Below are 10958 nucleotides of genomic sequence, written 5' to 3'. Positions count from 1 at the left end.
GCAGTCCAAACCGGAACATTGCTCGGTAATTGGATCATATCTGGAGCTCTAGATCTCGGATTTAGGTCCATTTTATATGGATGGAAAGGTAAAACATAGGCCTACAACTTTCATTTAGACACCAAGATCTAAGAAGGCCGTTTTCAAGTCCAAATTATAGGAACAACGAAGAAGTCCGAAGCTGTCCTGCAGCCCAGACACTATTTAGTGTTCAGCCCATATCTTGAGTTCTATAAGTCCAAATGACCTCATCTTTTTTTTGTTGGAAAGCTGAGATAATTTCCTAGAACATTCCTAAGGATTCTGGGCAAATTATGATGTTAGCAATGACGTCTTGTTCATACAAGAAGATAAGGATTGTTATCAAGTCAAGATGTGGCCACCCACTCATCAATTAGTCAACAAATCAATAGTTCCAAATTTTGGCCTATAAAAGGAGGCACTTACCATGTATTGAGGCATCTTGGTTTCCAGATCAAGATCATGCTCTTGCTTTCTCTCTTTGTATTGCTTATGTTTTGCTTTCATTAATATCAAGTTTATGCACTTCATTTCCTTTCATTTACTTAGTTAACTTCTTTCTCATTTATGTTCTTATCTTGTTCATTTATGTTTCTTTCTTTCATTATGTTTAGCTAAGTTAATTATGTCAAGGTGAAAAGGGTACACTAATGGTGTAAGAATAAGTATAATATAAACTTAACATGGACCTTAACGTTGGATACTAACATGTTTTATATTTGTTATCTTGTTCACTTTTAATACTTTGCTTCTTAAATGGTTAATCTAGATTTATGTTGTATAACACTTGGTACAACAAATACTTGGTACTTTCATAGCCCATACTGTATGGTATAACCGACACCTGAGCTATGAAAGGAACTTGATTTGTTGTTAACATAAGTTATAATCATGAATGCCTGCCAACATTTACAAGTATTAGCTTTATTCGAATAAGATAAATAATGTAATCATGTTAACAATTTATAATCTGATTGGAACCTCCTTTATGTGTGGTTTTCAATTGAGTAATAAGAGTTTATACTATACTTGTTTGAAGTACCATTAGTGGATCCTCTAACCTTGACATTTATTTTTATCGTTGTTTAATCCTTACATTAATTTTACATCTCAAAACTCTCTTTATTATTACTATTACTATTATTGTTATTATTGTTGTTATTGTTGTTGTCTTGTTATTTATAATTTATACAATTAACCTCTCTGTGGTTCGACCCCGGTCTTGCCGGGTTATTTATTACTTCGACACTCCTGCACTTGGGAGAAGACATCAATCTTTTGGTCGTGTCACCTGGAACAGGTAAAATCACTTTTGCGAAGAAACGTCGTGCAAAACGACTGCAAGTCTGTCATAAATGTGCCAGATGGACTTGTAATGCGACATGTCATTCTTTAGGAATGGTATCTGTAAACCATGAAGATAAAATACAATTCATTAAGGATGGCCTGAGTAAGGGGTCTTTAGATAATCTTCTATTGACTCTTGAGACGCACCCTAGTGGAGATGTGCATCGTGCAATTTATGATTTATGGCCCCAATTCCATAAAGAACATGCTCGACTTAGTCTTGGGAATTTGACTAAAAAAGACCTTGTTTGCCAGTTTTTAAGAAAACTGGATGGGAAGCCTATCCCCGACCCATATAGGTGATATGATTGCATTTTCAATTTCTCATCTATAAATTCTTCTCTTCCTTCCCTTCATTTCTACTCAACCCATACATTCATCAAATACAGACGTGTGTAGAAATGGCAGGTTCCTCAAGTAATCACATAAACAAAATTTGTGTTTTCGGTGGATCCAGTCTTGGGAAAGAAAAAGAGTTTTTAGAATCAGCAAATCATCTTGGTCAGGTACTAGCTGAGCGAAAGATTCATTTAGTGTATTGAGGAGGCAGCCTTGGGTTAATGGGGGGAGTGTCAATAGCTGCATCTTTAGGAGGTAGTCAAGTTTTGGGGGTTGTCCCCAAAGCTTTAGCACAAGGGGACATCATTGGAAAAACAATTGGAGATGAATTACAGGTCTCCACAATGTCTGATCGATTGAATGCAATGTTTAACCATGCTGATGCCTTCATTGCCTTACCAGGTGGTCTGGACACATTGGAAGAGATCTTTCATATTTCCTCTTGGGCCCAACTACACATTCACCATAAACCCATAGGTTTGTTAAATGTTAATGGTTTTTATGATAAGTTGTTGTTCTTTCTTGATCATGCTGTGGAACAAGAATTTCTAACATCTTCCGCACGACAAATCATAATCTCTGCTGCTACTGCTGAACAATTGATTGACCAACTACAATCTTTCATCCCTATAATTAATCCCTCCATGAGTCGCATAAATTGGTCAACTAAGGAAAGCCGTAAAAAGCTTAGATTGGATTTGAGCCTTTGTTTGTAAAAACTTTGTGTCTTTTGGTTTTATTATTGTGTTTTGTTGTTTCTTATATTTGTTTAAGTGTGTTTCAAGTTTGTCAGTATTCGTTATTTCAGGTGATGTTTTCTATACTCTATCTTTCTACCTTAAGACATTGAGGACAATGTTTCATTTTGGTTGGGGGGAAAGGGTAGTAGTTGATAATTAAAAAAAAAACTGTGTTTTCTATTTCATAAACTATTTGCAAAACTATTGTTACTAGGATGGCAGAGTAAAAGGAGTTCTTTTGTTAAAAGTGACTCTTGAGACGCATCTTAGTAAACATTCTTAACAAGGTCTATCAGAATACTTCTTGAAATATTCAGGTTTACAAACTCTCGTATTGGTAGCACTTGATTCTGCTCGTATGCTCATTTAACAAGTATTTTTAAATCTTCATTTTCACACACACACTTTAACATATGATTGTGGGTTGCACATTGGATTATTACATTATTTATGTTCTTTTGTTAAAGGTAACAACTAAGGGAAAGGGATAGTATATAATTTGCAAAAAAAAAAACAAAAAAAAAATAATGATAATAAAAAGTTAGATAAGTTTGGTTTCGTAGCCTCCCTAACCTAAGCAATTAAGCCCGAAGGGGTGTTTTAACACTTAATACCCTAAAGTCAACTGACTTGGGAGCTATTGGCCCAACGCTTGTTACATGGGTTGAGGAGAAAAGCTTAAGGGAATCAAACATTGCACTATCTACGTATCAGTATCTGCCACCCGAGTTACTAAGCTCGTAGGGGTGTCTCAACACCCAATGCCCTAAGACCAATTGGTCTGGGAGTCATTAGTCTAAAACTCGTTACATGGGTTAAAGATGCATTGTGTTTCAAGTTGCATGTGTATATAAATAAAAAAAAATAAAAAAAATAATAATAATCCCAACTTAAGGAAGTTAGCCTTAAACATTAGAACAAAAATTTGTTTTTCTTCCAAGTAAAGCCCCATAACTATATGTTGATATTTTGAGCACAAAAGAAAGGTTTAGTAATATCTTGTTTAAGAGGTATTGAGCAGATATATGAATTTATTGAGAGTTTGTTTATCTGGATATATTAAAGTAAGTTGAATGATGAATGCCTTGCTTTATGGAATTTGCAAATTGTTTTTCTAGTTTAACGCTTTAATTACTAGGGACTAGTAATAAGCTGGTTGGGGGGTGTGATTAGTACTTAAAAGTGCATACTTATCAAGGTTTTATATCATTATTTTGCACTTAAAGTATCAATAACTCCTTAACTAAAGCATGTTTTATAATAACAAGTCTAATACTATAAAATACCCTAATATATGGTAAATGTTCATCTTAAATGCAGGTCTATCACATAAATCAAAGTATTGATTGATGAATTCAAATACTGAAATTTGTGAAGATAAAGAGAGGGTGAAACTTGGAAAAGAGATGTTGGTGCAGTCCAAACTGGAACACTGTTCGGTAATTGGGTCATATCTCGAGTTCTAGATGTCCAAATGACCTCAAAGTTTTACAAAAATTCAGTAAGACATAGGCCTACAACTTTCATTTGGACATCAAGATCTAAGAAGGCCGTTTTCAAGTCCAAATTATAGCAACAACGGAGAAGTCGAATATGTCCTGCAGCCCAGACACTGTTCAGTGTTCAGCCCATATCTTGAGTTCTAAAAGTCCAAATGACCTCATCTGTTTTTTCCTGGAAAGCTAAGAGAATTTACTAGAACTTTCATTTGGACATCTGGACCCAGTTCTTATTGTTGTTGTTGTTGTTGTTGTTGTTGTATTGTTGTTATTTATAATTTGTACAATTAACCTCTTTGTGGTTCGACCCCAGTCTTGCCAGGTTATTTATTACTTTGACACTCCTGCACTTGGGAGAAGACATCAATCTTTTGGTCGTGTCATATATACACATACAACTTAAAACACAATATATCTTTAACTCATGTAACGAGTTTTAGGCTAATGACTCCCAGACCAGTTGGTCTTAGGGCATTAGGTGTTGAGACACCCCTACGAGCTTAATAACTCGGGTTGCAGATACTGATACGTAGATAGTGCAATGTTTGATTCCCTTAAGCTTTTCTCCTTAACCCATGTAACAAGCTTTGGGCCAATAGCTCCCAAGTCAGTTGACTTTAGGGTATTAGGTGTTAAAACACCCCTTCAGGCTTAATTGCTTAGGTTAGGGAGGCTACGAAACCAAACTTATCTATGTTTTTATTATCATCAATATTATCAATTTTTTTTTTTGCAAATTATATACTATCCCTTTCCCTTAGTTGTTGCCTTCAACAAAAGAACATAAATAACGTAATAATCCAACAAAAGAACCCACAATTATATGTTGAAGTGTGTGTGTGAAAATGAAGGTTTAATAATACTTGTTAAATGAGTATAGGAGCAGAATCAAGTGATAACAATGCGAGAGTTTGTAAACCTGAATATTTCAAGAAGTATTCTAATAGGCCTTGTTATGAATATTGCAAATAACCATTAGAAAATTTTTACTAAGATGCGTCTCAAGAATAATTCCTCTTTACTCTGCCATCCTAGTAATAACAGTTTTGCCAAATGGTTTTTTAAAAACAAAAACAGTTAGTTGGTTAGGTTTTTTTTTTTTTTTTTTTTTTAACTATTACCCTCTTCCCCCAACCAAAACGAGACATTGTCCTCAATGTTCTAAGGTAGAAAGATAGAGTATATAAGACATCACCTAAGACAACGAACAATGACAAACCTGAAACACACTTAAACAAATATAATAAGTAACAAAACAAAATAATATGCTATTAATAAAACCACAAGACACAAGGTTTCACAGATGAAGGCTCAAATCTAATCTAAGCTTTTTACAGCTTTCCTTAGTTGACCAATCTAGGTGACTCATGCAGGGATCAATGACAGGGATGAAAGATTGTAGTTGGTCAATCAATTGTTCAGCAGTAGTAGCAGAGATTATGATTTGTCGTGCCGAAGATGTTAGAAATTCGTGTTCCACAGCTTGATCAAGAATAGACAACAACTTATCATAAAAACCATTAACATTTAACAAACCTATAGGTTTATGGTGAAAGTGCAGTTGGGCCCAAGATGAAATATGAAAGATCTCTTCCAATGTGCCCAGACCACCTGGTAAGGCAATGAAGGCATCAGCATGGCTAAACATGGCGTTCAGTCGGTCAGACATTGTGGAGACCTGTAGTTCCTCTCCAATTGTTTTTCCAATGATGTCTCCATTTGCTAAAGCTTTGGGGACAACCCCCAAAACTTGACTGCCTTCTAAAAATGCAGCCATTGACACACCTCCCATTAACCCAAGGCTGCCTCCCCCATACACTAAATGAATCTTTCTCTCAGCTAGTACCCTACCAAGATGATTTGCTGATTCTAAAAACTCCTTTTCTTTCCCAGGACTGGATCCACCGAAAACACAAATATTTCTTATGTGATGAATTGAGGAACCTGCCATTTCTACACATTTCTATATTTGATGAATGTATGGGATGAGTAGAAATGAAGGGAAGGAATAGAAGAATTTATAGATGAAAAATTGAAAATGCAATCATACCACCTATATGTAGTTCAGCTGTAGTCTCACAAACTCTCTCTCTATCTCTCTCTATTAATTATTTATTTTGAAAAAGCATGTATGTACAGGTAGTTGTGATTGTGGCTCACATCTTCCCTTGGTTTTACGTCCAAGAACGGCTTAAACGCCCTCTATGGGTCGGGGATAGACTTCCCATCCAGTTTTCTTAAAAACTGGCAAACATGGTCATTTTTAGTCAGATTCCCAACACTAAGTCGATCATGTTCTTTATGGAATTGTGGCCATAAATCATGAATTACACGATGCACATCTCCACTAGGATGCATCTCAAGGGTCAACGAAAGATTATCTAAAGACCCTTTACTCAGGCCATCCTTAATGAATTGTATTTTATCTTCACGGTTTACAGATACCATTCCTAAAGAACGACACGTCGCATTACAAGTCCATCTATGACAGACTTTCAGTCGTTTTGCACGACGTTTCTTTGCAAAAGTGCTTGTACCTGTTCCAGGCATGTGTGAAATGAAAGAATTGGAGGACTCACTTGATAATTGGACCTTTGCTTCAATTAACCAACGAATATCTTCAGGAACTCCATGATTCATTAACAACCTCAATCTTGCACACCTAGCACGGTAAATTTTATTAATCGCATTTGGAGGCAAAGCGGGAAAATACCTTTTCAACTTTTCAAGAGTGGTGTCCATTTTCAAAAGAGAATTAGAGAAGAGATTCAAAGAAGGGAGAAAGAGCTAAGAATTGTACGAATATATACAGATATCAGTTATTTGGGAAACTGAAAGAACCGACTTAAGTCACGGAGTACCGTTATCCGCCATTTGACCGGGGTGAAAGAGAGACTAGCAAAACAATAGATACAACAAAACACAAAACAATGTGAGAAAAAGAATCAATCTTTATATACAGGATCACTCAATTCAATAGAGTCATTTTCAACCGAAAAATTGTCAAAATAAACTTTCAAACGATGCCCATTTACCTTGAAAACATTGCCATTCTTTGGATTCTCAATATCACAGGCCCCATATGGATACACATGTTTCACAATAAAAGGACCACTCCATCTTGATCTTAGTTTTCCAGGAAATAAATGGAGTCGAGAATTATAAAGCAAGACTTTTTGACCAATATTGAATGTTTTTCTTAGTATTTTCTTGTCATGAAACTCTTTAATTCTTGCTTTATGAATTTTTGAATTGTCATATGCATCATTTCTTATTTCCTCAAGCTCATTTATTTGCAATTTTCGCAACTGACTAGCATCATCAAGGTTTGAATTGAAAGCTTTAATAGCACAATAAGCTTTATGTTCAATTTCTACAGGCAAGTGACAAGGTTTTCCATAGACTAGTCTATAAGGTGACATACCTAATGATGTTTTATAAGCAGTTCGATAAGCCCAAAGTGCATCATTAAGTCTTAAAGACCAGTCTTTCCTATTAGGGTTCACTGTTTTCTCCAAGATTTGTTTGATCTCCCTATTAGCAAGCTCTACTTGTCCACTTGTTTGAGGGTGATAAGGGGTGGCAACTTTGTGTGTGATTCCATATTTCTTCATTAAAGAAGCAAATGGCTTGTTGCAGAAATGTGTTCCACCATCACTTATTATGGCTCGAGGGATTCCAAATCGACTCAAAATATTGTATTTCAAAAACTTTATCACTGTTTTGTGATCATTGTTTCGACTTGGAATTGCCTCTATCCATTTTGAAACATAATCTACTGCGACTAATATGTACATGAAACCAAATGATGGAGGAAATGGACCCATAAAATCTATACCCCAACAGTCAAAGATCTCAATGACAAGAATAGGATTTAAAGGCATCATATGAAGTTTTGAAATAGATCCCAATTTTTGACAATTTTCACAAGTCTTGCAGAATGCATGTGAGTTCTTGAACATGGTGGGCCAGTAAAATTCACTTTGTAAGATTTTGGCAGTTGTTTTTTTCGACGAGAAATGACCCCCACATGCCTCAGAATGACAAAATTTAATGACACTACTTACCTCATTGTCAGGAATGCATCTTCGAAATATTTGATCAGGACAATATTTGAACAAATACGGGTCATCCCAATAAAAGTTCACTTCATTCAAGAACTTTCTTTTGTCTTGGGTACTCCAATGAGCTGGCAATTGTCCTGAAACAAGAAAATTAACAATATTAGCAAACTAAGGCATTGTAGAAACGAAAAGTAAAGATTCATCGGGAAAATAGTCATCGATTGGTGTGATGTCAGATTTCGAATCTGTTGTCAATCTTGACAAATGATCTGCAACAACATTTTCGGTGCCTTTCTTGTCTTTGATTGTGATATCAAATTCTTGAAGTAACAAAATCCACCGCACCAATCTAGCCTTAGAATCTTTCTTAGAAAGAAGATATTTCAATGCTGCATGATCACTAAAAACAACAACAGGTGAGCCAACAAGATAAGACCTGAATTTATCACATGCAAATACTATTGCAAGTAATTCTTTTTCAGTGGTGGTGTAATTCATTTGAGCACTATTTAAAGTTTTACTTGCATAGTAAATCACATAAGGTTTCTTATCTTTTCTTTGTCCCAAGACAGCACCCACGGCATAATCACTAGCGTCACACATTATTTCAAAAGGTAATGACCAATCAGGAGGTTGAATGACAGGAGCAGAAGTAAGCAAGTTTTTAAGTTTAACAAAGGCTTCTTCACAATGTTCAGTCCATTCAAAAATATTATCCTTTGTTAGAAGGTTACTCAAGGGCTTAGTTATTACACTAAAATCTTTGATGAACCTTCTGTAAAAACCAGCATGTCCTAAGAATGATCTAACATCCTTAACAGATTTTGGTGTTGGTTAATATTATCCTTAACAGTCCTCGTTGGAATTAACTCATTTTTCTCATTTGTTATCACAGTGACTCCAGACTTTTTCGGTACAACTTGGGTAGGACTTACCCATTTGTTGTCAGAAATAGGATTAATGATTCCATTATCTAGAAGCTTAATGACTTCATTTTTCACTACTTCTTTCATATTAGGATTAAGCCTTCGTTGTATTTCTCTAGAGGGTTTAGCATTTTCCTCCAAATAAATCCTGTGTGTGCAAATCAAAGGGCTAATTCCTTTTATGTCAGCTATGGTCCATCCTAATGCATTTTTGTGCATTTTCAGAGTCTGTAATAACTTACCTTCTTGATGTGCATTAAGTTTGGAAGAGATTATTACCGGAAAAGTTTTATTTTCTCCCAAAAATAAGTATTTGAGATTAAATGGTAACGGCTTCAATTCAGGTTTTGGTGGTTGAACACTTGAAGGTATGGGCTCAATTGATCGTGGTGGCAATTCTTTAATTTGTGGTCTCCAATTGCATGCCTTTGATTCTTCTTGAAAATAGACCATTTGCAAATCATCAGATTCATCAATCTCAGTTTCAATAGAAGTGGTTTGAAATTGATCATGAACTAATTTTTCAATAAAGTCCACTTCCTGTAAATCATTATCATCTCCAGGTTGCTTGTAAATGTTGAAAATATTCATCTCCAATGTCATGTTTCCAAATGATAGCTTTATCAGTCCATTCCTACAATTAATCAATGCATTAGAAGTGGCAAGAAATGGACATCCTAAAATGACAGGAATTGAATTACATGCTTCAACAGGTTGTGTATCCAAGACAACAAAATCTACAAGGTAAATGAATTTATCGACTTGTACTAACACATCCTCAACTATTCCTCTAGGCACTTTTACAGATCTATCAGCAAGTAAAAGAGTTATAGAGGTTGGTTTTAACTCACCTAGATTAAGACTCTGAAAGACTGAATATGGAAGTAAATTCACACTAGCTCCAAGATCAAGTAAGGCTCTTTCAATTTTATGTTCTCCAATAAAGCAAGAAATTGTAGGACAACCAGGGTCTTTATATTTCAAAGCATTATTGTTATGAAGAATGACACTTACTTGTTCGGCTAAAAAGGCTTTCTTTTTCACATTCAGTTTTCTCTTCATAGTGCACAGATCTTTTAAAAATTTAGCATAAGAAGGAACCTGTTTAATAGCATCCAACAAAGGTATATTGATCCTTACCTGTTTGAAAGTTTCAATGATTTCAGAGTTGTGATTGACTTTCCTTTATTTGGTCATGGCATGAGGAAATGGAAGTGCTGGCGGGGAATCAGCCTTTTTCTTTGCAATGTTCAGGTTCAACCCCTTCCTTACCCTCAGAGATAGACTCATCATCTTTCTCACAAGGTTCAAGAATAGGTTTTTCAATAACCTTACCACTACGAAGAGTGATGACTGATTTGACTTGATCCATGTGTTGGCTTCCAGAACTACTCGTATTTGCATTGTATTGCCCCTTTGGATTTTGTTGTGGTTGAGATGGAAACTTACCTCTCTCTTGGAAACTGAGAGCAGATGTTAACTTTGCAAGAGTATCTTTAAAATCTGTCATGCCTTGAGCAAGTTGAGTGTTGATTGCCTCTTGCTTTTCAATGAATGCATGCAATGTTTCCTCAAGATTTCTTCTAGGAGGTGGAGCATAAGGAGGTGCATATCCATGAGAATTTTGAAAATTATGGTGTGCTTGAAACGGTGGCTGTGAAGTTTGTGCATTGTTGCTATCACTCTTCCAACTGAAATTTGGGTGATTTCTCCAACCAGGGTTATGCGTTTGTGAGTATGGGTTATGGTTGGGCCTTTGGAAACTGTTTAAAGCATGAGCTTGTTCATGGAGGCATTCCTTAAAAGAAGGCAAAGTTGGACACTCATTTGTTGAGTGTTCCTTGGTTTCACAGATTTGACACACAATGTCTTGAACAGATTTTAAGTGACCACTCTTTTTCAATTCAAGCGCTTCGACTTTTCTAGCTAAAGATGCAAACTTGGCTTGGAGGTCATGATCTTCCCTAAGGTTGTGCATACCTCCACTAGATGTATGAGGTTGAGTTTTACTTGGTGCCTCAT

At 35.7% G+C, this 10958-nt stretch overlaps 1 pseudogene; it reads right to left on the bottom strand.

The window, feature by feature from the left end:
- Positions 1-6148: 6148 nt before the first annotated feature.
- Positions 6149-10446, bottom strand: LOC140954743 (uncharacterized; annotated as a pseudogene).
- Positions 10447-10958: the final 512 nt, after the last annotated feature.

Source organism: Populus alba, chromosome 16 (genome assembly GCF_005239225.2).
Source record: "Populus alba chromosome 16, ASM523922v2, whole genome shotgun sequence".
Classification (NCBI taxonomy): domain Eukaryota; kingdom Viridiplantae; phylum Streptophyta; class Magnoliopsida; order Malpighiales; family Salicaceae; genus Populus; species Populus alba.
Note: the sequence above shows the minus strand (reverse complement) of the source record. Positions and strands in the feature narration are given on the sequence as shown.